Source organism: Rhipicephalus microplus, chromosome 5 (genome assembly GCF_043290135.1).
Source record: "Rhipicephalus microplus isolate Deutch F79 chromosome 5, USDA_Rmic, whole genome shotgun sequence".
Lineage (NCBI taxonomy): Eukaryota > Metazoa > Arthropoda > Arachnida > Ixodida > Ixodidae > Rhipicephalus > Rhipicephalus microplus.
This window is the reverse complement of record NC_134704.1, coordinates 190,578,554-190,601,778: the sequence shown is the minus strand read 5'-3', so window position 1 is coordinate 190,601,778 and position 23,225 is coordinate 190,578,554. Positions and strand designations below refer to the sequence as shown.

Below are 23,225 nucleotides of genomic sequence, written 5' to 3'. Positions count from 1 at the left end.
CCCCCCCCCCTGAAGGAAACCCTGCGCATGCTTGTGTCAGTGTTTTTTTTTTCATAGCAAAAACAAAATATGGCTAGGAGAAACAAAAGACCCTTCAGCATTGGTGTCACACACAGCCTAGATTGGCAGTATTATTAGTTACGTCGTTCCTTGTGTTGCACCCAAGCATGTGCGCCATTCACTGTGTTGAGCGACGTCATTCACGGTGTCGTAGCAGAGGTGCCGAGCACGTACGCATCAGTTACTAATGAAAGCTTCTATATGGGTAAGCAACGGACAACTCTAGAAGAGCTCTGACACTGGAATTATCAGACAGGTCGCATGCGCCCACCCATTGGTGCAGCCCGTGCACAAAAACAGACTTTGGAAGTTGAGTGCCTGACGCAACTGCGTACCGATGAACCGGCTAAATTGCGAACGGGAATGCTGGTGGTGGGCGCATTCTGCAAACCACACCGCCGAGTTTACTCGCGATGTAAATCCTGCAAAAACGTCACGCCGATCAAGCGTCGTTGCGGGCACGACAGCGGTAACTTGACAGCGCGTTCACCGGGGCGAACTTCCACTTTAGGTGAGAGTTTCTCCAGTGGCACATGGCTCGGCTGCGATGACTGTGACCACCTTTGGTTCAAGAACAACCACTGTGACTAAGGCATGACGAAACCCATTTTGCAACTCAACTCAATAGTTTCCTTTATGGCCGTGACCACGCGAGACATAATGTGCGGCATGTGAAACACTGTGGTAAACAGAAGTCAAACGTGCGTCTGACTTTATCAAGAACACGAACATGTAGTTGATATGTAGGAATTCACTTCCCGAAACCACCATATGATTATGAGATACGCCGTAGTGCAATTCCGGAAATTCCGACCACCTGGGGTTCTTAACATGCACCCAAATCTGAGCACATGGGCCTAAAACATTTTCACCTCCATCGGAAATGCAGCCGCCGCAGCCGGGATTCGGGTCAGCAGCCGAGTACATTAGCCACTAGACCACCGTGGCGGGGCAACAACAACTTGTATTCAATAATTGTGAAAGACTTCCGCGCGCGTCGTGTTGATTTCACTTCTAAACACTGGGGCCACACGTTTCAGCTTTCGCTGCTTTAAAAATTTTAATGGAGTACATGGGTGGTATTTCTTTTGTTCTCGTGGACGTTTTTTTAGCAGCGTGCTGCACGCTCTGATCTGCCTACGACTCTTCGCGTAACATGCTGATTTGTTGCTATAGCAATTTTTTATCTTCGCTTACAATGTGATGTGAAAGTTGTATACCTTACACCTCGTGCTGTTTATTCAACCTCACTCTTTTTGTTTTCTCTTTTTGTTTCAGCAAACCAGAAGCCCTTGATACACTCCGGTAATTAGTTTTCGGGTACGTACCATCTATGTCTATTTCTGTGCACCGAGTGAGAACGGCATGGAAACGCCTAAAGAAGCCGCTGTTCAGCATGTTTATGCCATTGATGGTACCTTGTTTGAAGATTTGCAATTCGAATTGTAAAGAAGCCAAGTGTCCGTTTGATTGATAAGGCTACCACGTGAGCGTGAAAATTCGATAGCAAGAAGCTATCGGCAACTTGCTCATTTGTGCCACACTCCCTTCTTTTAGCGTATGATAAACGAATGGTCACGCTTATGATTTTCGAAGCAAATTTGCAGACCCTGCGAGAATGGTGGCTAGTGTTGAAACTCACGTTGCTGCATTTTGTAATATACGACAGATAGTCAGAGTTCAAATGTAGCGCCCCAAGAAATGATTTTTATAATGTTCTAGTCTCAGTTGATTATTGATATGTGCGGTTAACGTCCAAAAATTGCCATATGATTATGAGAGATGCCGTAATAGAGGGCTCCAAAAATGTCGACCACCTGGGGATCTTAACAGTGCACCAAATTTGAGCACCAGCCTACAACATTTTCGCCTCCATCGAAAATGCAGCCGCCGCCGCCGGCATTCGATTCCGCGACACGCGGGTCTGCAGCCAAGCACCTTAACCACTAGACCACCACGGTGGGGGTTCAGGTTTCGTGTCTTGAAAAGTAACCGATGCGAAATGGTTAATATATTCGTGTAGTTTATAGCATGGAAAGTTCACGGAGTTGGTTTCAAGGACAATCTTGAAAACATTTCGGCACGCGCATAATAAACGAGAGAACGAGAGGAGAGAAGACAAACGGGCGTGAACTCACAACTCAGTTCAGAGAAGGAAGTACCCGAAATAAACACACATTAGGGAAACGATTTTAGCTCCAACCAAACAGAGCGTGAAAATGCGTCAACCCAATATCTACCTACCCAAGCAGACAGACATCTGGCGAATGCTCACAATAAAACCACATTGTTGTACTCAGAATGTGCAATGTGAATACTTGTAACAATATAAAACGAATAGTCCCAAATAATTATAAAGGGAAACACACAGACCCACACATGGGCTGTGCATCTTTTTGTTCTTGACTTGCGTGTGACTTTTTGTCGCTCTAAAATGAAGTTTTCTTATACATCCTCAAATCGCGGAGAGAGAAATTTCAAGGCGTAATAATTAGGAACTTGAAGTAGTTGTCAAATCAAAAATATGCACACTGCTCTTCTCACGTTTTACAAATAAATTTGACAGCAAGCGTCTATTTTTGGTGGTTAATCATGCGCAGTTTAATTAAGCAGAAAAACTTGAACGCTGATCGGACTCATTGAGCAAAGGTCGCGCATGAACCAAGGCACATACGAAAAAAGACTACAGCAGAATGCATATGTGGTATCTTCGCACCTAACTTTTCGCACTACTATGCTCAACGGCGTGAGTTAGTTTCGTGGCCATGGCGACAGAATTTAGAGTGACGCAAAATGCAAGGGCTATCCGCATTTTGAGGTGCTCGCTGAAGAACGCTGGGTGGTCGGAATTGATGCGTGTCCCCAACTAGCACTTGCCCCATAAACATTTGACTACTTTGGCCCATACAACAGCAATCAGGCAACAGAGGAAAACACCCAGAGCTGTTACAATATAGTGTGCCTAAGAGTACTTATGACTCGTCTGAATTGCAAGATGCACCAGAGCGTTAATGGGAAAACACGCCAGCTATCCATAAACGTAATCATCAGAGCTCCATTTAACCGCATCAGTACTTAGGTCACATATATCAATACCATGTACTGCTTAAGAGGTAAATAAGATATTGTAATTGTGAACTTGTTTCTTTGCTTACAGGTGTTCGCCTCTCATTCCAACAAGCAAGTATGGCGAATGGCTGATTGTGCACTCGGAAGTCTCTAATTTTCACTTGACGCAGCAAGAATGCATTTAAAAGAAAAGCTAGTTATAGAGACTAAAAACTGCCGCGGTTAACCGTGGGTTTTGTATTTGAAAAGTTCACATTTATTCATTCAGCGAAGTGGAAGCGCGGGAACACGCAAAATGCGGAGATACAACCACGCAGGTTCTTCCTGTGTACTTGTGTGTTGCCGCCGCACTCGAAGTTCTCTGAACGAATAGGAACTCCTTGTACTCTTTTTGAACTCCTTGTACCCTTGTATATCCTTCTACCCTTTTTACAATATATTTTCATTATGTTCCTCGTCTCATGACAGTGTTTTCACGGGGATATGGGAACGAACTGTTACGTCTCACTAGAATGCTTTGTTTTTTTTTCTGCTTCTATATATATGCAGCCCCGTGCAACAACTTATTCTTGAAAAATAATATGGATGATAAAATGCATACGCTTAAAGACGCAGCTAGTACAATATGGTAGTTGATGGCTATAGATCATTGCGCCCGCTGGCAAAGGGAAGGGCACTTGTCAAAATATTGTAGCTATGCGGAATGTACTTTAAAAACCGGAGAATGCCACGCCATTAGTGCCTTCGGACATTGAATTGGTCGCCATTTAAGGGTACATGATTCATTAGCGCGACCACGTGATTATTTTACCTATCATTAGATGATTATTGATAATGTAGCATTACCATAATTATCTTATCGAACATCATCCATTTCGTCATCCTCTTTTACTTCGTCCAATGGTCACCTGACGTGCGCAAGGGCTACTACGACTACAACAAAAACGACGACGACGGCGCATGGTACGCTGGGAAATCTGCACTGCAAGAAGAGAGAAAATACTGCAGTGTACAATAATTGGGTTCATCGTTTTACCCATTCGGCTACCGGCAGACTGCCAGAGCATGCCGGAGGGCGCTCGTTGTTCTCGGCTTGCTCAACCCCCCCCCCCCCCCTCCTCTTACTGCACACTTACGTTTGGAGTTCGTCTTTCTCGGGTTGGACGGTTCTGGTGACCCCCGGGCAGCCCGAAGGTCGCCAGGTGCTTCCAGGACAATTTAATCTTTGAAGGTCTCTAGAAGGTATTGGGCTGGCTTCGGGCTAGCAGACACCGAAAGAAATGATACGCGCTCGCCGCCATCCTATGTGAGGACTCGAGGGATCCCAAGAAGAGCGCTTGGGGACAACGCCTCCGCTGTTCCGCCATATGAAATGGCGTGATTACAGAGTGACGTCGATTGTTTGAAGGTTCTCTTCATTGCTTTTATGTTTCCCGTGAAGCTTTCTTTTGTTAAAAATCGTGGTGAACTGTTACCTGCTAACTGCGTCGTCTACGTGCCTCAAGAGTTCTCTACACGATTGTACGAGCACATGGACACAGCTTTCGCAATAATTTTTATTGCGATAGCAATCATGTTGTTACGAGAAGGAGACCAACTCGGAGGAGTAGTCACAGATGTATTTACAGCCAGGTAATCTAGCCGCGCCCAGCCACAGAGATGAGCTTACGCCAGTCTATCTGCTTTGTCTTCTCCATCTCCACCGGGGGTCATGCACTGGCACGTAGCATGAGCCCCGGTGGCGGAGGCACCGTGCGGGTGCTCTATAGGTTGTTATCTGACGCATTCTTGTAGATATTCATCCCAGCGGCGTTTATATTTTCACTGGACCACACAGCAGACGATAATGAATAGATGGGGCTGATCTGATAGGTTACAGGTGTTACTTGACGCAATACGCGATAAGGCCCCGTGTAATCAAACAAAAGTTTTTTTCCTGATAGGCGATGACGATGAGGGGACCAGAGTAGGCAGACTCTGGTCTGCCTACTGCTCCGTGGGCTCGTCAGTACCCTCGGGATCGTCGACAGGGTACCGGGAGAGGTAATCGACATCATCGTGTAGGCGGCCAGAATTGTAGGCCACCGAATAGGAAAACTCTTGCTGGCGGAAAGCCAAGCGAACAAGGTGGCGTGATCGTTATTTCAGAGCGTTGAGCCAGGGGAGTGTGTGATGGTCGGTAACTGCCGAAAGTAGGCGTCTGTATAGATAAGGTCGAAATTTTGCCAACGCCCATATGAGAATCAAGCACTTGCGCCCTGTGATCAAAGAGTAACGTTCAGGGGCGGATAGGAGGTGGCTCGCATATGCTATAACGCAATAATGGCCACGTTGTTTCTGAGCCAGCACTGCGCAACGCCATGTAGACTTGCATCTGTTCATATTTCCGTAGGGGCAGTAGGGTTGAAGTGTGCCAGAATCGGAGGAGGAGTGAGAAGAGCGATGAGATTCGAGAACGCAGAAGCCTCTACGGAGCGCCATGAAAACGGGGCGTCTTTCTTGAGGAGCTGCGTAAGCGGCCTCGATATGTGAGCAATATTTTCCGCAAAGCGCGTTAAGTAGCACCATAGTCCGATAAAGCTGCGTACATCTTTCGCAGATCAAGGCACGGGAAAGTTTTTGACGGCGGTGATTTTTGCCGTGTCTGGCTGTACACCGGTAGCGTCTAATAAATTGCCAAGTTGTGTGATTTGATCGCGTACCAAGTGACAAGTGATCCCAAGTGATGGCATCCCAAGTGGCGTCCCAAGGACAGCAGAAACCAGTGGAGCTCGTCAGTCTGCTGCGGCGTTACGTTGGAAGTGATCATCGACCTAATAACACTGTCGGAGCAAGTGTGAGATTGATGTTGAGTGTGGAGGTCAGAAGTAGCGACAATCGTGGAAACATCTACCGCGTTGTCTTCTAAGATAAAAAGCAACGCCAAAGAGATCCCTTGTGCCAGCACTTGAGGTGTAAAGCCAAAGTTGACAACTGCGAGGCGCGTGAAATTCCCTGCGACAGACAGAATGGTGTGCGGTAATGCAATGCCGCGGTTTATGAGGACATCGATAATAGGGGTCAGAACATAGTCACCGTCGGGAACTGGTGGCATTGAGACAAGGTCTACGCAGGTCAGTGTCTGTGGAGGGAGGCGTGCATGCCCCGTTGTGCAGATGCGACTCGGCCGTTGTGCAAGAGGTTCTGTTGCGGGCAAGTGTAGACTGAGCGTACTGGTCAAAAAGTCTATGAGGGCAGAATGCGCGGACAGGAAGTCGAGGCCTAACATTACGTCATGGGGGAATTTATTAAGGACGGTGAAGAGAACAACTGTGTGTCGATCCACAATGCTTACACGAGCGGAGCACTTTCCAACGATAGATGCTGTTCCGCCATCGCAACAAGGACGAACTGAGTGGTCGCAGGTGTGAGAACCTTTTTGAGCTTGTGGCGAAAATCACTCGTCATCATAGAAAGTAGAGCGCCGGTGTTGACAAGAGCAGTGACATGTATGTCTTTTACTTGTACGTCTATAAGGTTCCGTTTTGTCTGTATTGTCAAGAGAGGGTTTTTTGTCACTCGAAACGATGAACCGCCACCTCCGGGAGCTGCAACACTCAGTTTTCTGTCGGGGAACCTCGGGGGAAGGCAGGGGAAGATGATCGGCGGGGCAGTCGAGAACGAGGCTGGCGACGTTGGGGGGGAGGGATGGAGATCGGGAGTAGCGGTGTTCAGTAGCAGGTTCCTGGGTGAAATTTTCGCGGCTGGTCTCATGTTGATAGGCGTGGACGTGCATAGAAGGTACGAGAGGAAGCTTGTGCAGAGGACCGCAGCGACTTATGCAATGGCGAGAAATGTGCCCAATTCGGTGACACGAGAAGCAGATCGGCTTGTCATAGTGTTCGCCATTCGGACGAATTACGGAACTTTGGGGAAGACCCGGTCTGGAAGGGACGTGCAGGCGTGTATTGGGGCTAGACGTCGGTGCGGGGAGGCGGTCAAATAGAGTAAATTCCCAAGCTGGTGATTTCCTGTCGAACGACTGCTTGAATGAGAGGCTACTTATTCGAAGGAGAGGAGTCAGGGGATGTTGGTTGCACCTTAGCTGGAACAGCCGCTTCAAGTTTTTGCCTGATAAGTCGCGTAAAGTTGTTACAGGTATCTGGTGGATGATACGTGTCGATACACGAGGACGTCGCAGTCATGTTTGAAGGCGCTGGAACTGATGGGAAATGCGCCTGCTTTCAGCTTGCTGAAACCGGTGGCATTATTGAATAATGGCATCAACAGATGACACATTGTTGAACGCCAACAAGTTGAACGCATCGTCGGTGATACCCTTTATAATATGCGAAACTTTAGCAGGCTCGGACATGTTTTCGTCAGCTTCGCGGCATAATGCGAGGACAGCCTGAATGTAACTAACGTAGGACTCCGTGGAAGTTTGTGGGTGAGGCGACAACTCATTCTTCGTAGCTTCACGGCGACCAAAAGGGTTGCTCAAATGCTCACGGATATTTTCTTCGAGGCTGTCCCAGCTTGTAATTTCATGCTCATGGTTGTCGAACCAATTACGAGGGGTTCCGTCGAGATAAAAGATCACATCAGATGCCCGTTCTCTGATGTCACAGTCCATATCAGGTGTTATTGAAATAATTCGATATCAATATGACAAAGACGGCTCACAGCTTCAAAATTTCTGCGAAGTCATGCGTTCTCTCGGCATTCAAGTGTGCAGGTGTCATGATGGTTCTGGAGAGAGAGCCACCTTCTGTTATTACAAGGCTTCCTTCCTAGAAAGACGATATGAATAAAAAGTGTGTAAGTTTTGTAACAATAGCTTCTACTTCGTGGTCTACTACTACAAGCAAACTAAACAAAATGCACTTTTCACCATATAGAACCACCTTCAACGTTTTCAAAGATTCCCCTCAGGAAGAAAAATTTATGGCGAAAACAGTCTGGTATTATTGCTCAAGGCTCACAAGCGAGAAAGTATTAGGCGCCTTTTCAAAGCTGGCGTAAAAAGATAAGACAATAGAAAACACAAGGCTCACCTTTAGAATTTAACGAAGAAGCTTGTCAATTTCTTCGTTGACACTGGTCGCTTCCTGGCCAGTCAAGTTGAAACCTGGCTGGCATCATTTTTATCCACGATGTTGTGACTGAGGGAATTCGTCCGAACCAGAGCCATCTATCTGTGTATGTGTATGTGTATGACACAGCGCCAAGACAAGCAGAGTAGCTGAAGTTGATATGAGTAACCTTTATTCAATGTATTTGTGCGTTGAAGGTTGTCACAAGCGAGCGCTCAGAAAACCGTGCGCCACCGTATTCTGGTGATGGTGGCGATACCAGGTGCCAGAGAGACGCGTCATGGTCACCTCTAAAAATAGGAAAAACAAGCATCCAAAGACTCTTCTCCTATTCGGAAGCGTAGTTTCACCGACCAACCTCCTCACATCGATCGCCGAGCAAGCCCTGGAAAGATCTCAAAGGAAATGATTGTGGTGACGCAGAGTTGCGTCACGGTGTCACAGACCGCTCTCAAAACAACTCGCCCTTTCCCCAGCCTTGGCTATGCATCGCCAAGTTAGAAATTTCGGGAATCTAGCGCGAAAGGTAGTTAAGCGAGCAGCAGAGAAGGGAAATCTGGAGATGACAGTTTACGCCTGTGTGCGTAGGTAGGAGATGAAGGCAGTCTATGCCAGCGTGCGTAGGCAGGAGATGAAGGAAGTTTTGCAGAAGTGTTTCCACCTAGTATGGGTGCAGGCTTTTGTCATCAGTGACAAAGCACGTCATGAAGAGGGTTTCCGCCTGAAGGGCGAAGACAGGTGCTACCAACAGAAGAATAGTGTGAACATACCGCCAGAGAGCGAAGACGCGTTCTGCAATCGCAATGCGTGGGAAGTCGACGTGTTTCCGGCGAATTGGTTTGGTGCTGAGATTGTGGACATTTGAATAAGAGGTTTCCTGGAAGAGAAACTTCGGTGGCAGCGGATCGACACCAGCACTGGACTTTAAGTGAATCTTTCTTAGGAAAGAAACATTCAACTTTGATCCAAGAACTTTGGACTGAATAAGTGTCTGGGTTGTTGGATGCAGGTGTTTGCAATGTAGTACGTATTGTTGTTTGTGTGTTGTTTCGAGTGTATCTGATTGTGCTGTGTAGTCTGTTGTCAGATTGGTGAAATGTTGTGCTGAACTATTGCCGAGCGTGCATTTGCAACAACGAAGCGAAACTCCCGTCCAGGCTAGAGTCGACACCAGCGAATGGGAAGATCGTGGCTTCCGCTTGAATTCAAGCAAGCTGCTCGTAGTGTTTGACGAAAGGAAGGACGACCTTGACGCGTATTTTCACAGACATTTAGGACAATTGTAAGGAGCCAAATTTGACCGGAATATCAATGGACAACTGCTTTGAGTACTTGCTTGAGTGGCGAAGTGCTCAGCGTGTACGGGAGGCTGACACCAACCGATGCAGCCAACTATACAAAGGTGAAAGCAGCTTTACCAAGGCGATTTAAATTTACATTCAGATGTTTCTGGGACAGACTTCGGAGAGGAAAACCTGCTGATGGTGAGACGACTACGCAGTACGCCACCCGACTTAGCCATTATTTTGACAGATGGATAAAACTTTCAGGCACCGCACAAACGTATACTGGGTTTAAAGAGCTCCTTATTAGAAGTTCGTTTCATTTATTCTCTTTACAAGCTTGGTAGTTCTGTATCTAGTGTTATGCTTTAAAATGGTATCACATCTTTGCAGTCGAGACGCAGATTCTTACGTCTTAAATTTTTGTACCAACTTTCTAACCACAAATTTGCTCTGAACCCTGACCCCTACCTCACACCACTAAGAACACGCCAGACTCGGCATACACACGCACTTTCTTTAACACCATATTTTGCTCGTACTGACTTGTTCAAATTTTCCTTCTTTCCTCGTACCATTGAAGAGTGGAACTATTTGCCTGCAAGCAGTTTACACTCTCCCGAACTCATTTACGCTGAAATTTGAAGTTGTTTTTCTAACTATTCCAACTGTTTCCTCTTTTCCCTCCCCACTCTTTCCTTTTGTTGCTTTTGTATAAATAAGTCACGCTTTACACTTTTTACTCTCTTTATTGTAGATGTTGTTTTGAAATGTGTATGACAACTGTATTATCTTGCCCCTCCTGCTTTGGCCTCTGGCCAGCAGTATTTGTAAATAAATAAATGAAAAAAACAATTTCTAACCAGTTGCCACCCGAGCCTTTCGCTGTACTTGAAAGAGAGGAGAGCTAAGTCACTTGAAGACATGCTTGAACTGGCGGACAAATTATTGGAAGCGCAAGGTGGCACAAATCTGGTCAACGTTAAGAAAGAATGTCCCGAAGATTTGAACCAATCGGCAACCAAACAAAAGAAGTATGCACCGGAGAGGGCTCCGCGATGTTTTTTTGTATAACCGAATAGTTATAACCATTGCACCAACAGCTGCCGAACTAACTTATTAGTCCCACTGTTGTAAGATGTTTTAAATGTGGTCAGGCTGAGCACAAGGCAGCTGATGTCGTAGCAGAGCGAGTAAAACCCACCAAGTGGCCTGTGTGCAAGCGCCACCAAACCGATGACGATGACGTCACGGACGGGTTGGTAGAGTTGAAAATGAAAAAAAAAACTGCGTATTGTGTTTGCTGTAATGAATAAACGGCCAACAGGTTTCATGAAGGAAATGCCAATGCTACACAGAAAAAAATGGAGGCAAGGATATTACAGTGTTAAGAACACCGGAAGTTCCACTGTTACTGTGAAGAAAAAACTTGGTACGGGAAATGAAGTTAACAGGCAGAACTAAGCTGGTTTGCCTACTCGATGATTGGGTTTGGGTCCTTTCTGAAGCTGAGGTTGAGGTCGAAACTGCCTACTTCATTCAGCAGGAAGGTTGCTGCCCTGTGTATGACACCCCCCCCCCCCCCCTGCACGACCTTATAATCGGAAACACTGATGAGGCGCAAGGGACGAACGATCCAGAACGTTTGGTGGAAGACCCGAAGATAGAGCCCTCGCCGACACAGGAAACGTGAGATACAGTGGAGGAGCTTCCCGCGATGGATTTCACCCAAACTGCAAAGTGAAGCCTGAGTGAAAGCGAGTCAATTGGGAGATCATCGCGTTGAACGAGAAAACATGCCGTGCAGCTGGAATTGCGGCAGAATGACCTCAACCGACAAACAGCAAAAGGTCATGAAGTCGGTCAGCCAGAGCCAACGTTGCGAGGTGAATGAACTGGTGATTAATCAGACAAGATCGCTGGAGTGTGATAACCTGTCAACAATGTATAAAGTGGCAACGATAGCCGAGACATTGCCTCAGATATCGTCGTTCGAAACAACTCACGTGACTAGAAAGGAAAAAAATAAGAGATGAAGTGAGCACTGCAAGCAGGTGCGTAAGCACAGCGCAAAGTGCACAGGATATGAGATCGGGTTGGATTTACATGCATATAGCACTGTTCAGTGCAATACGTTGCGTTATTGCTGTTGTTATCCTGTGTCACAAGTGTCAAAATGTTTGTTGCGGTGACCTGATGCTATCCATATTATTGTACAGCTGTTGTAAAGACACACCTTTGTACGTCTGAGATATTTTAAATATGTGATGAATTGTTGCCTTCAAGTGCCTGTGGTTATATTTCATGCGCTGTGAAAATGGATTGCAGTGTGCATTGTACCAAGTGTTCTGCGAATGACTGTGTTACGAACTGTGGTTGTGTGGAGACTGTTGGCGCTCATTGTGTGGTTTTGAATATTATGAGATAATATTCTTGAAGTGGGGGAGGGTGTCACAAACGAGCGCTCAGAAAAGAGCGCGCCGCCGAATTCTCACGATGGTGACGATACCTGGCTCCATAGAGACGCCTCAAGGTCAACGCTCACGAAGAAAAACAAGCATCTAAAGACTCCCCGGGGGCGCTGTTTGTCCCTCTCGAAAGCGTAGTTTCGCTGACCAACCTCCTCACATCAATCGCCGAGCAAGCCCTGGAACGAACTCGAAGGAAAAGGCCATGGTGATGCAGAGTTGCATCACGTGTCGCAAACGGCTTTCTAAACGTCTCGTCCCTTCCGCAGCCTCGGCTGTGCATCGTGCCGACGAAACGATTAGCATTTTCAGTAATCTAGCACGAAAGGTATTTAAGCGAGCAGCGGAGAAGGGAAATCAGAAGATGAAGAAAGTTTACACCAGTGAGTGTAGAGAGTAGATGTAGACAGTTTACGGCAGTGTGCGTAGGTAGGAGATTATGACAGTTTACGCGAGTGTTCGTAGACAGGAGATGAAGGAAGTTTTGCACAATTGTGCGTAGGGTTTTTCCTCCTACTTTGGGTGAAGGCTTTTGTTGGCAGTGACAAAGCAGGTACTGAAGAGGGTTTCCGCGTGAAGGATGAAGGCTAGTGCTACCAGCAGAAGAATAGTTTGAGTCTACTGCCAGAGATCGAAGACACGTGCTGTAATCGCAACGCGTGGGAAGCCGACTTGTTTCCGGGGAAGAGGTTTGGTGCTTGGAGTGTGGACATTTGAAGACGAGGTATTCTGGAAGAGAAACTTTGGGGGCAGCGAATCGACTACAGCGCTAGACTTTGAGTGAGTCTTTCCTAGAAAAAAAAACATTCAATTTTTATCCAGGAAATTTGGAATGAATAAGTGTCTTGGTTGTTTGATGCAGATGACTGCCTTGTAGCACGTAATGTTGTTTGTGCCCGTTGTTTTTAGTGTATGTGATTGTACTATGTAGTTCGTTGTTATATTGAAAAAATATTGTACTGAACTATTGCAGAGTGTGTATATTTTGTATCGTTTCATCTGCCATATTTGAGAATAAAATTTTGTTTTCTTCGTCAACTTTCCGCTCTAACTTGTTGTTTGGACAAGAACCGGCGTCTGGTGGTGCTCCAAATAGGACCACTTCTAAATTGTCCGTGCCATCGTGGTGCAGTTCGAGGGGCGAGTACGTTAGCCCTTCAAATTTTCTCGACGTACGCCTCCCTAATTACTGGCGCATGTGACAAAAATAGCGTGATATTGCCGTGCGTGCATGAAGGAAGTATTCTTTCAGCTTCTCAGCGCTCGCATTTTAAAGCCTTCGTCTTGCTAGGATTGCCTGCAGGGGAAAACAATTGAGTACAAAGCTGCCCACTGAAACAAGTAGTCTCCGTGAAACAAGTAGTCTTCGTCTGCACTCCCAAAAGGAAAGGTCAAACACCTCCTCCATCGCAACCCTAAAAACAAGGAAGAGGCGGGCCTTGTTCGCCCTACGGCGAAGGAGAAGCGCAACACCAGGCACAAAGCGATTAAACGGCATGGTACAGCATATTGAAGTGGCTTAGTGTCCCACTTGCAGTGCTGCTTCATCGATGTGGCTGTGGTACCTTCAGAACATAGGAAGCGTCCCTGAAGACGCGTTTCAGACGCTGAGCTCATCGTCGGGTGCACCTTGATGAACAATGTAGCGCAGTGTTAACCACCCCTTCAACGCAGGTCTGACTGCAAATAGTCCTTTCTTGTCCATCAGCCAGTGCCGCGTGTCCAAAGAGGTTTTTTTTTATGGAAGCCATGGGCCTCAAAAATCCCCAGCATGATTTTCGTGTTTTCGACGCTTCTGGACACGTCGGGTAACGTCGCAAAGCCAGAACAAATTAGGGCAGATTTAGCGGAAACCACCTCACGCGTCCAAGAGGCGCCAAGACATAGAGACCGATCACCACAATGGCTAAGACGAGACAATAGAAAAGCACCAAAAAGAATTCTATTCGGAAAACAGGACGTTTCGATGCCGGACTGGTTTCTCCCGTAGGGGGGAGAAAGCCAAAAATGTGCAGTGTTTATATGCGCTTGCTTGCCTTGCGCGAGACGTTTGTCACGACTTGTAGCAAACCGCAGCAGAAGATCGATGGCAATGTCTGTGGGGCGGTTAATGGTCACCGCAGTCTGCTGAATGTTCCGGGATTCGCGGAGGAGACGGCGGCTTGTGTTCTTTCTTTTTCCAGAATCACTGCGCCGTCTGGGTGGATGTGGTGGTCAAACAGCTAATACGTTCTGCTAATACTATGCTCTGCTAATACGCTCCATTGGCTGTTCAGTTGACCGAGGCCGTTTTGTGCTGTCGCATCTTTTGAAGAATGTTCTTACTTTCTCCAATATAGGAAACCGGGCAGTGGGCGCACTGAATCTGCTATACAACGCCTTGAGGTATTTATGAAGCTACGTTACCTTTAGGGCGAGGAATGAAGCTACCGATAGTGTTGGATGGCGTGTGCGCGACGTTGACTTCTGCCGTTTTCATGATACAGACCCTTGGGTCACTAGCGCCGGCGACAGGCGTTGTCGAGGCGGCTACGCAGGCATGGCGTTCTTTTAATTTCGCGGAGAGCTCAGCGAGCAAAGGCATCTGTGTAGCCCTTGGCGCTTAGGTCTCCGATGATTCTATTCCTTTTCTTCTTCCAGCGTTTTGTTGACGAGCGAATTCTTCAGCCCTCTGAAAAAACTATGAACCATCTTAATGAAGGGAACCCCGGTGGGATGTGAAGCAGCAGTGGTGCGTACGGCATTGAACCGGTGGAAACGGGCATTGACGCGGGTGCTGGAAGAACGAATTGAAGCGAAACTTGGTGTACTGTTTACTCGTGTAAACAATTCTCTGATATGCAAAGAGACGGAAGGCGGGACGCGTGGCAGATGCGATTGGCTTCCTTGGCTCGTGTCTCGTCGGTGTTACCCGTGCACCGTCTGTATTCTCAAACGCGATCAGGGGTCTGGACTAGCACCTCGTCGCTGTCGCTCCCGCATGGGCGTCTGCACAAGTAGGCGTTTGGTGTGTAGCGACACCACGGACCCGAGCTAACGGGGGGGGGGAGGTTTCGGCTCCCTCCCACGCCTAGCCGTGCGTGGCTGAGCCGTGTCCGGGGAAAAGGGGATCTTGGGGGCTGAGCTGACACTGGGTGATTGGACCTTTAAGGCCCCCCGGAGGAGGCAACACACCCCTTTGGCCCCGGCTTCACGTAGACGGCACCTCTGGGCTGAAACACCAAGGGGAAATCGGCAGTCGCCTTTTCCTATCTCTCTCTCCCTACATCTTCGTCTTTATTTGTCACTATTTATCTGTCCTGCCCTCTACTCTGGTCTGTCTACTTCCAAACTTCCTGGCGGCTAGAGTTAACCCTGTGCGAATAGCATACCTTGGTCTAGGCGCATTGGGTTATAGTAGCGTTGTACGGCTGGCGTCTGCAGGTTTTAGCATCCGCAAACTTGTAGCGTCCCCTCGTTGGGCTCCGTGGTGGGTGGCCGCCAACGCTTCTGAAGAAAATTAAACTGGAATGCATAGAGCGTTTCCCTTGTTAAGGGATCGTACCGCCTTAAAGCGCGTACGCACCGAGGACTTGGGCTTTTTCAATCGATCAAATGAAAACTTTCCCCATTTTCATGTTATACATAGTGAGATAAGCAGCAAGCAAGCCAGAACTGTATCCTCCTTTGTAGTAGCCAGATGTCTCACAGAAGCTCTTGGAGCCGGGTACAAAGTTACCAAAATGGCCAGCGAAGACCTCCTCCTTGAAGTTCGAGAAAAAGAACAGTTTGAAAAGCTACAGAATCTTTCAACTTTTGGTGACACTCCCATCACTGTAACGCCACACAGATCTATGAACACAACTCGTGAATCTGATGCTGATTTGCTCGGCTTGACCAAATAGGAACTTCTGGAGGGGTGGAAGAGTCAGAATGTGACCAATGTACAAAGAATCATCATTAGAAGAGACAAGGTAACACCAACGAAACACCTAATACTCACGTTCGCTTCCAGTAATCTGCCAGAAAGTATTCAAACAGGGTACACAAATACGTCGATCAGACCATACATACTTATGTCGTTGTTTTAATTGCCAGAGGTATGGCCACGGCTCACAAAGCTGTCGTGGTCACCAAACTTGCGCACATTGTGGAGCGTTAGGCCATAATTCTGACAATTGCGAAGACCCATCATACTGTGTGAACTGTGGCGGAAATCATGCCGCATACTCACGGTCTTGTCTATTTTAGAAAAAAAATTATCACATAGGAAATTAAAGAAAATATCACGTTTAAAAAAAGCAAGACGTAGAGTGTCACCATTTTATGGCGCTACATATGCTGATGCGGCGCGTCAGGGGGCAACGCCGCACCAGCCCTCGCCACTCCTTCGGCAAGCGCAGAGCGAGCCGTCGGCTGTGGCGCCTGCCCCCAAGGCGGCAGTAGTTCAGTCTACTCCGCCTCCTAGCGAATTGAGGCCGGAGACTCCAGGGTACTCTGGTCTCAAGGCCTCCCCTCACCAGGGGAGGCCCAAAATCCGAACCACTAGCTCGCATGTGCGGGCACCCAGTGCCTCTGAGGAGGCAATAGACACAACGGTACCCTTGGTACCAAAACTGCGGCGCGGCTCCTTGAAGCGCGCCAAGAAAAATAAAAAACCAATAACGGGGCCGGACGACTGTCCTGCCACTTGAATTAACGAGCTAACTCCTACACAGGGTACTCTTTGTACACACAGCAGCATCTCTCTTGTTTATATATGCAGACAGAAATATAACAGTGGAACATCCGAGGCCTTCTCCGAAACCTCGATGAAGAACTCCTCCATGAACACAATCCAAGAGTGCTGTGTGTACAAGAGACACACTTAAAACAAACAAACATAAACTTTTTACGTAACTACATAATCTTCCGAAAGGATAGAGATGATGCCATGCCACCATCCCGTGGTGTAGCGGTTATAGTCAGTCAAGGTATAGCATGCACACAATTACCTCTTAAAACTTCCCTCGAAGCAGTGGCTGTCCGAGCAGTTATTCTAAACAAACTTGTCCACGTTCCATTTCCCAAGTTTTTGTTATCGTCCCAAAACACCACACGATTCTCAGCGCAAACCGCGCCTGCAGTTTTCTAGAAGGTTCCGGACAGTAGTAGATCATTTCGATAAGATCACGCCCACTGTGCGAACGGTACAGATTGTTCTGGAAGCTACGCCACCGCCAGCGATAACGCTAGAACATTCGACGGCAAGAGTATAAATGCCGACGCGCTTCGCCGCTTGTCAGTTGTTGATCGAAGGCCGACGCTCCGTTCGCCGCTATTAGTCCGAGACTGCTATCTGTGCGAGACTGCTGCTGTAATTGGACTTTCAGTTTACCGGGCACAGGTTCGCCCAAATAAACAGTCAAATCCTAACACGAAGTCTCCTGTCTTCGGCAACGTCACGACCCCGTGACATCTGGTGGAGGTGCTGCTTCGTTCATGTACCGGACGCCCCCGTCAAGCCGTGAACCCAGCCCACGTCGCGGAGAAGACACCGACACCAACCAGGAGCAGCGAACAAGCCGCCGACAGCAAGGGCTACCACCGGAGTACGGGCTTCTACCAGACAAGGCGCGGAAGACGAAGGCCATGACCGCGACTGCAGCGACAATGACAACCGCAGCGTCCCAGCCCACGATGGTCATGCATCAACCCAGGGAACCACCAATTTTCCATGGGTCATCGTTCGAAGACCCGGAGTCCTGGCTGGAGACATACGACCGTGTGGCCTCCCTCAACCACTGGGACCATGACGAAAAGCTGCGTCGTGTGTTCTTCTATTTGGAAGACACCGCAAGGACATGGCTTGAAAATCGGGAGTCCACGCTCCGAACGTGGGATGTATTCTGCGGCGCATTCCTTCAAACGTTCGCGAGCGTCGCTCGCAAAGAGAGGGCTGCTGCTTTATTAGAGACTCGGGTTCAGCTACCAAATGAAAATGTCGCCATTTTCACAGAAGAAATGACCCGACTATTCCGTCACGCTGATCCAGACATGCCTGAGGAGAAAAAAGTTCGTTTCCTCATGCGAGGGGTCAAACAGGAGCTCTTCGCGGGACTGATGAGAAGCCCACCGATAACCGTCCAAGAATTTGTAGCAGAAGCGACCACTATCGAAAAGACCCTGGACATGCGCACCAGACAGTATAATCGTCGCCTGACTGCAGACTGCGCTGCTGCTCAAGCCAGTAACTCCGGAGACCTGCGTGAAACGATCCGAGCGATCGTGCGGGAAGAGCTGCGCAAGCTGTTGCCTTCGGCCCAGCCTCAAGTGGATTCAATTGCCGACATTGTGCGAGAAGAAGTTCGGCAATCGCTTCAAATTCCCCACGCACCGCTGCCCGAGCCGGAAGCTATGAGCTACGCCGCTGCACTGCGCCACAACGCTCCTTCCCGTCCACGCCAAAACGCCGCCCCATCGCACTTCCGTCGACAGACGCCACCGCCGCCACCACCCCCACCGACGTCATACCGTTCGCCAGCGGCCCAGCGCAGTGCACCGAGGAAGACTGACGTCTGGCGCACCCCTGACCATCGCCCGCTCTGCTACCACTGCGGCGAGGCCGGACACACATACCGCCGTTGCCAGTACCGACAGATGGGACTGCGTGGCTTCGCCGTCAATGCACCGCGTCCACAGCCAGAAGAACGACCACGTGACATCGCCGACTACCTGACAGGAACTCGGTGGACACCACGAAGCCCTTCGCGTTCGCCGTCGCCCAGCCGCCGCACGTCACCGCACCACCGGCAGTACCCTGGCCCAACGCGGGGCCGGTCTCCTAGCCCGTATCCGGGAAACTAAGGGCAGCAACCGGTGGAGGTGCGGTTGCTGTGCGACGAACTACCGAAGATCCTCCGACGACGACGACGCCGCGACGGAGCTTTCCGAACACAACGCCAGCCAGGCAAAGCCCTGACGGCGAAAGCTCATTTACCGAAGGTGGCCTAACGACGCAGCATGGAAGCAGCGGAGCAAGCCGACGCAGCCGTGACCCGACGTTACGCCCTAACTGTAATGCGAGACGGCGAACTAGCGACCTCGACGTTCTTATCGACGGCCAAAGTGTGACTGCTCTCGTCGAAACTGGAGCCGACTATTCTGTCATCAGTGGGTCGTTCGCCGCGAAGTTAAAGAAAGTTAGGACAGCTTGGAAAGGCCCTGAAATCCGCACAGCCGGAGGTCATCTCGTAACGCCTGCAGGAATCTGCACAGCGAGAGTCATCATTAACGGCCGTATTTATCCTACAGACTTCGTAGTCCTACAGCGTTGCTCGAGAGATGTCATCCTTGGCATGGACTTCTTATGCCTCCATGGTGCTGTCATCAACCTAAAAACAAAGTCGATAACGTTATCCACAGAAGAAGCACTACCGCCGCGCACGCCGTCAGAAAACCATGCCTTGAATGTGCTGGAAGAACAAGTCACCATTCCGCCTCACTCAAGCGTCATTATTTCAGTCGGCGCTCCTAAATCACCTGACTTGGAAGGCGTCGCTGAAGGCAGTCAGCATCTGTTGGTCACTCGAAATATTTGCGTCGCAAGAGGAATTGCAGAGCTGCGGGGAGGCAAAGCAACGGTTTTGCTCACGAATTTCAGCAATGAGTACAAACATGTGAACAAAGGAACAACGGTGGCATACATCGAAGAAATTGTCGAAGCCACCAGTGCTTTCGCCCTCGCCGATTCTGCGGAACCTGCTCAGAGGAACCAAGCCCCTCCCATAGCTTTCGACGTCAATCCCAGACTTCCGAACGATAAGCAAGAACAGCTCAAGGCCCTGCTCCTGCAATACGAAGATTGCTTTTCGTCGTCATCGAAAATTCGGCAGACCCCAATCACGAAACATCGCATCATAACCGAAGAAAATGCCAGACCACTCCGTCAGAGTCCGTACAGGGTTTCGACGCGAGAACGTGAGGCGATGAAGAGACAAGTTGATGAAATGCTGCGGGATGACATTATCCAGCCGTCCAAGAGTCCATGGGCATCCCCCGTGGTGTTAGTGAAGAAAAAGGATGGGACCCTACGTTTCTGCGTCGATTATCGCCGCCTGAACAAAATCACAAGAAAGGACGTGTATCCCCTCCCACGAATAGACGACGCACTTGATCGGCTCCATAACGCCAAGTACTTTTCGTCAATGGACCTCAAAACTGGCTATTGGCAAATCGAAGTCGACGAAAGAGACCGAGAGAAGACGGCGTTTATAACACCGGATGGCCTCTTCGAGTTTAAGGTGATGCCCTTCGGCCTTTGCTCAGCGCCTGCAACGTTTCAACGCGTTATGGATACAATACTGGCAGGATTGAAGTGGCAGACTTGCCTTGTGTACTTGGACGACGTCGTCGTGTTTTCTTCGAGTTTCGACGAGCATCTTCGGCGCCTTGAAGCTGTACTTCAAGCCATCAAGACTTCCGGACACACAGTGAAGCCAGAAAAGTGCAGATTTGCGTATGAGGAGCTCTTGTTTCTGGGGCACGTTATCAGCAAGTCTGGAGTTCGTCCCGATCCACGGAAAACAGCCGCCATCGCCGACTTCCCGCCGCCCACTGACAAGAAAGCCGTGCGCCGATTTCTGGGCCTGTGCGCCTATTATAGACGGTTCGTGAAAAACTTCGCCCGCATCGCCGATCCTCTCACTAACCTTACCAAGGCCGACGTGGAGTTCAAGTGGGAAACGCCACAGGAACACGCTTTCCAGGAGCTTAAACATCGCCTCCAGACGCCTCCGTTACTTGCCCATTTCGACGAATTCGCCGAGACAGAAATACATACTGACGCAAGCAGCGTAGGTCTTGGCGCCGTTCTTGTGCAGAGGGCTGACGTACTTGAAAGGGTTATTAGTTACGCCAGCCGATCGCTATCCAAAGCAGAGGCAAATTATTCCACAACAGAAAAGGAGTGCTTCGCCATCATCTGGGCTACGTCGAAATTTCGCCCCTACCTCTACGGCAGGCCCTTCAAAGTTGTGAGCGACCACCACGCCTTGTGTTGGCTAGCCACCTTGAAGGACCCTTCAGGTCGCCTCGCACAATGGAGCTTGAGACTTCAAGAGTATGACATTACTGTCATTTACAAGTCCGGCAAAAAACACTCTGACGCCGACTGTCTCTCTCGTGCGCCTGTCGACCAACCGCTACCCGACGACCCGGATGACGAGTACTTCTTGGGAACGATTACTACCGACGACTTCGCTGAACGACAGCGGGCCGACCCGGAACTTAAGGCCCTAATAGAATACCTCGAAGGCAGGACCGCCGAAGTCCCGAAGGTATTCAAGCGCGCACTTGCGTCGTTCTTTCTACGAAACGGTCTTCTACAAAAGAAAAACTTTTCACCGCTTCGAGCTAAGTACCTCCTTGTGGTGCCTTCAGCTCTGCGACCAGAACTCCTGCAGGCCCTGCACGACGATCCGATGGCAGGGCAGCTCGATGTTTCTCGCACGCTCGCGAGGATACAAGAAAGGTACTACTGGCCACGTCTTACCACCGACGTCACTCGTTATGTGAGAGCATGCCGGGACTGTCAGCGACGCAAAACACCGCCGACAAGGCCAGCGGGACTTCTGCAGCCAATTGATCCACCTTGCCGACCTTTCCAGCAGATTGGTATGGACCTACTGGGGCCGTTCCCGACGTCGGCTTTCGGAAACAAGTGGATCGTGGTAGCTACCGACTACCTCACCCGCTACGCCGAGACAAAAGCCCTGCCAAAAGGCAGTGCATCTGAGGTAGCTAAGTTCTTCGTCGAAAATATCGTCCTACGTCACGGCGCCCCGGAGGTCCTTATCACCGACAGAGGAACGGCATTCACTGCCGACTTAACTCAAGCGATCTTGGCATACAGCCAAACAAACCACCGCCGGACGACAGCGTACCACCCACAGACCAACGGCCTCACCGAGCGGCTTAACAAGGCGATCGCCGACATGCTGTCAATGTACGTCGATGTCGAACACAAGACGTGGGACGCCATTCTTCCGTATGTGACCTTCGCATACAACACGGCGGTGCAGGAGACGACGCAGATATCTCCATACAAATTGGCCTACGGAAGGAGCCCAGCAACGACGCTCGATGCCATGTTACCCAACGTCACCGACGAAGAAAACCTCGATGTGAGCGAGTACCTTCAACGCGCCGAAGAAGCCCGACAACTTGCGCGTCTCCGTATCAAGAATCAACAGACGAACGGCAGCCACCGTTACAACCTTCGACGACGCTTCGTGGAATACCAGCCTGGTGAACGTGTTTGGGTGTGGACGCCGATACGTCGACGTGGACTAAGTGAAAAGCTACTGCGACGGTACTTCGGACCTTACAGGGTGCTTCGACGTCTCGGCCCACTTGATTACGAGGTTGTCCCCGACGGCATCACGAACTCTCAACGACGCCGATCGCGACCTGAAGTCGTACATGTCGCGCGCCTCAAGCTGTTTCATGCGCGTTAACAAACTGAACCAGTGTTTTTTTTTGTATTATTGTTGTATCGGAATTTATTCATTGTACTTTCTTGCATTATTATTGTACTTTCATCTTTAGTTAAAGCATCGGGACGATGCCTTTTTTCAGAGGGGGGCAATGCCACGTTCCATTTCCCAAGTTTTTGTTATCGTCCCAAAACACCACATGATTCTCAGCGCAAACCGCGCCTGCAGTTTTCTAGAAGGTTCCGGACTGTAGTAGATCATTTCAATAAGATCACGCCCACTGTGCGAACGGTACAGATTGTTCTGGAAGCTACGCCACCGCCAGCGATAACGCTAGAACATTCGATGGCAAGAGTATAAATGCCGACGCGCGTCGCCGCTTGTCAGTTGTTGATCGAAGGCCGACGCTCCGTTCGCCGCTATTAGTCAGAGACTGCTATCTGTGCGAGACTGCTGCTGTAATTGGACTTTCAGTTTACCGGGCACAGGTTCGCCCAAATAAACAGTTAAATCCTAACACGAAGTCTCCTGTCTTCGGCCACGTCACGACCCAGTGACAATATATGCAGACAGAAATATAACAGTGGAACATCCGAGGCCTTCTCCGAAACCTCGATGAAGAACTCCTCCATGAACACAATCCAAGAGTGCTGTGTGTACAAGAGACACACTTAAAACAAACAAACATAAACTTTTTACGTAACTACATAATCTTCCGAAAGGATAGAGATGATGCCATGCCACCATCCGGTGGTGTAGCGGTTATAGTCAGTCAAGGTATAGCATGCACACAATTACCCCTTAAAACTTCCCTCG

General features: G+C 49.1%; 1 protein-coding gene across 1 annotated transcript in view; it reads left to right on the top strand.

Moving 5' to 3' along the window:
- Positions 1–1,343: 1,343 nt before the first annotated feature.
- The window catches only part of LOC142818071 (uncharacterized), a 294,427-nt gene continuing 272,545 nt past the window's right edge, over positions 1,344–23,225 (top strand). The window contains exon 1 of the mRNA XM_075896326.1: positions 1,344–1,365. The gene's annotated coding sequence lies outside the window, so the exon portion shown is untranslated. The remainder of the gene's footprint in view (positions 1,366–23,225) is intronic.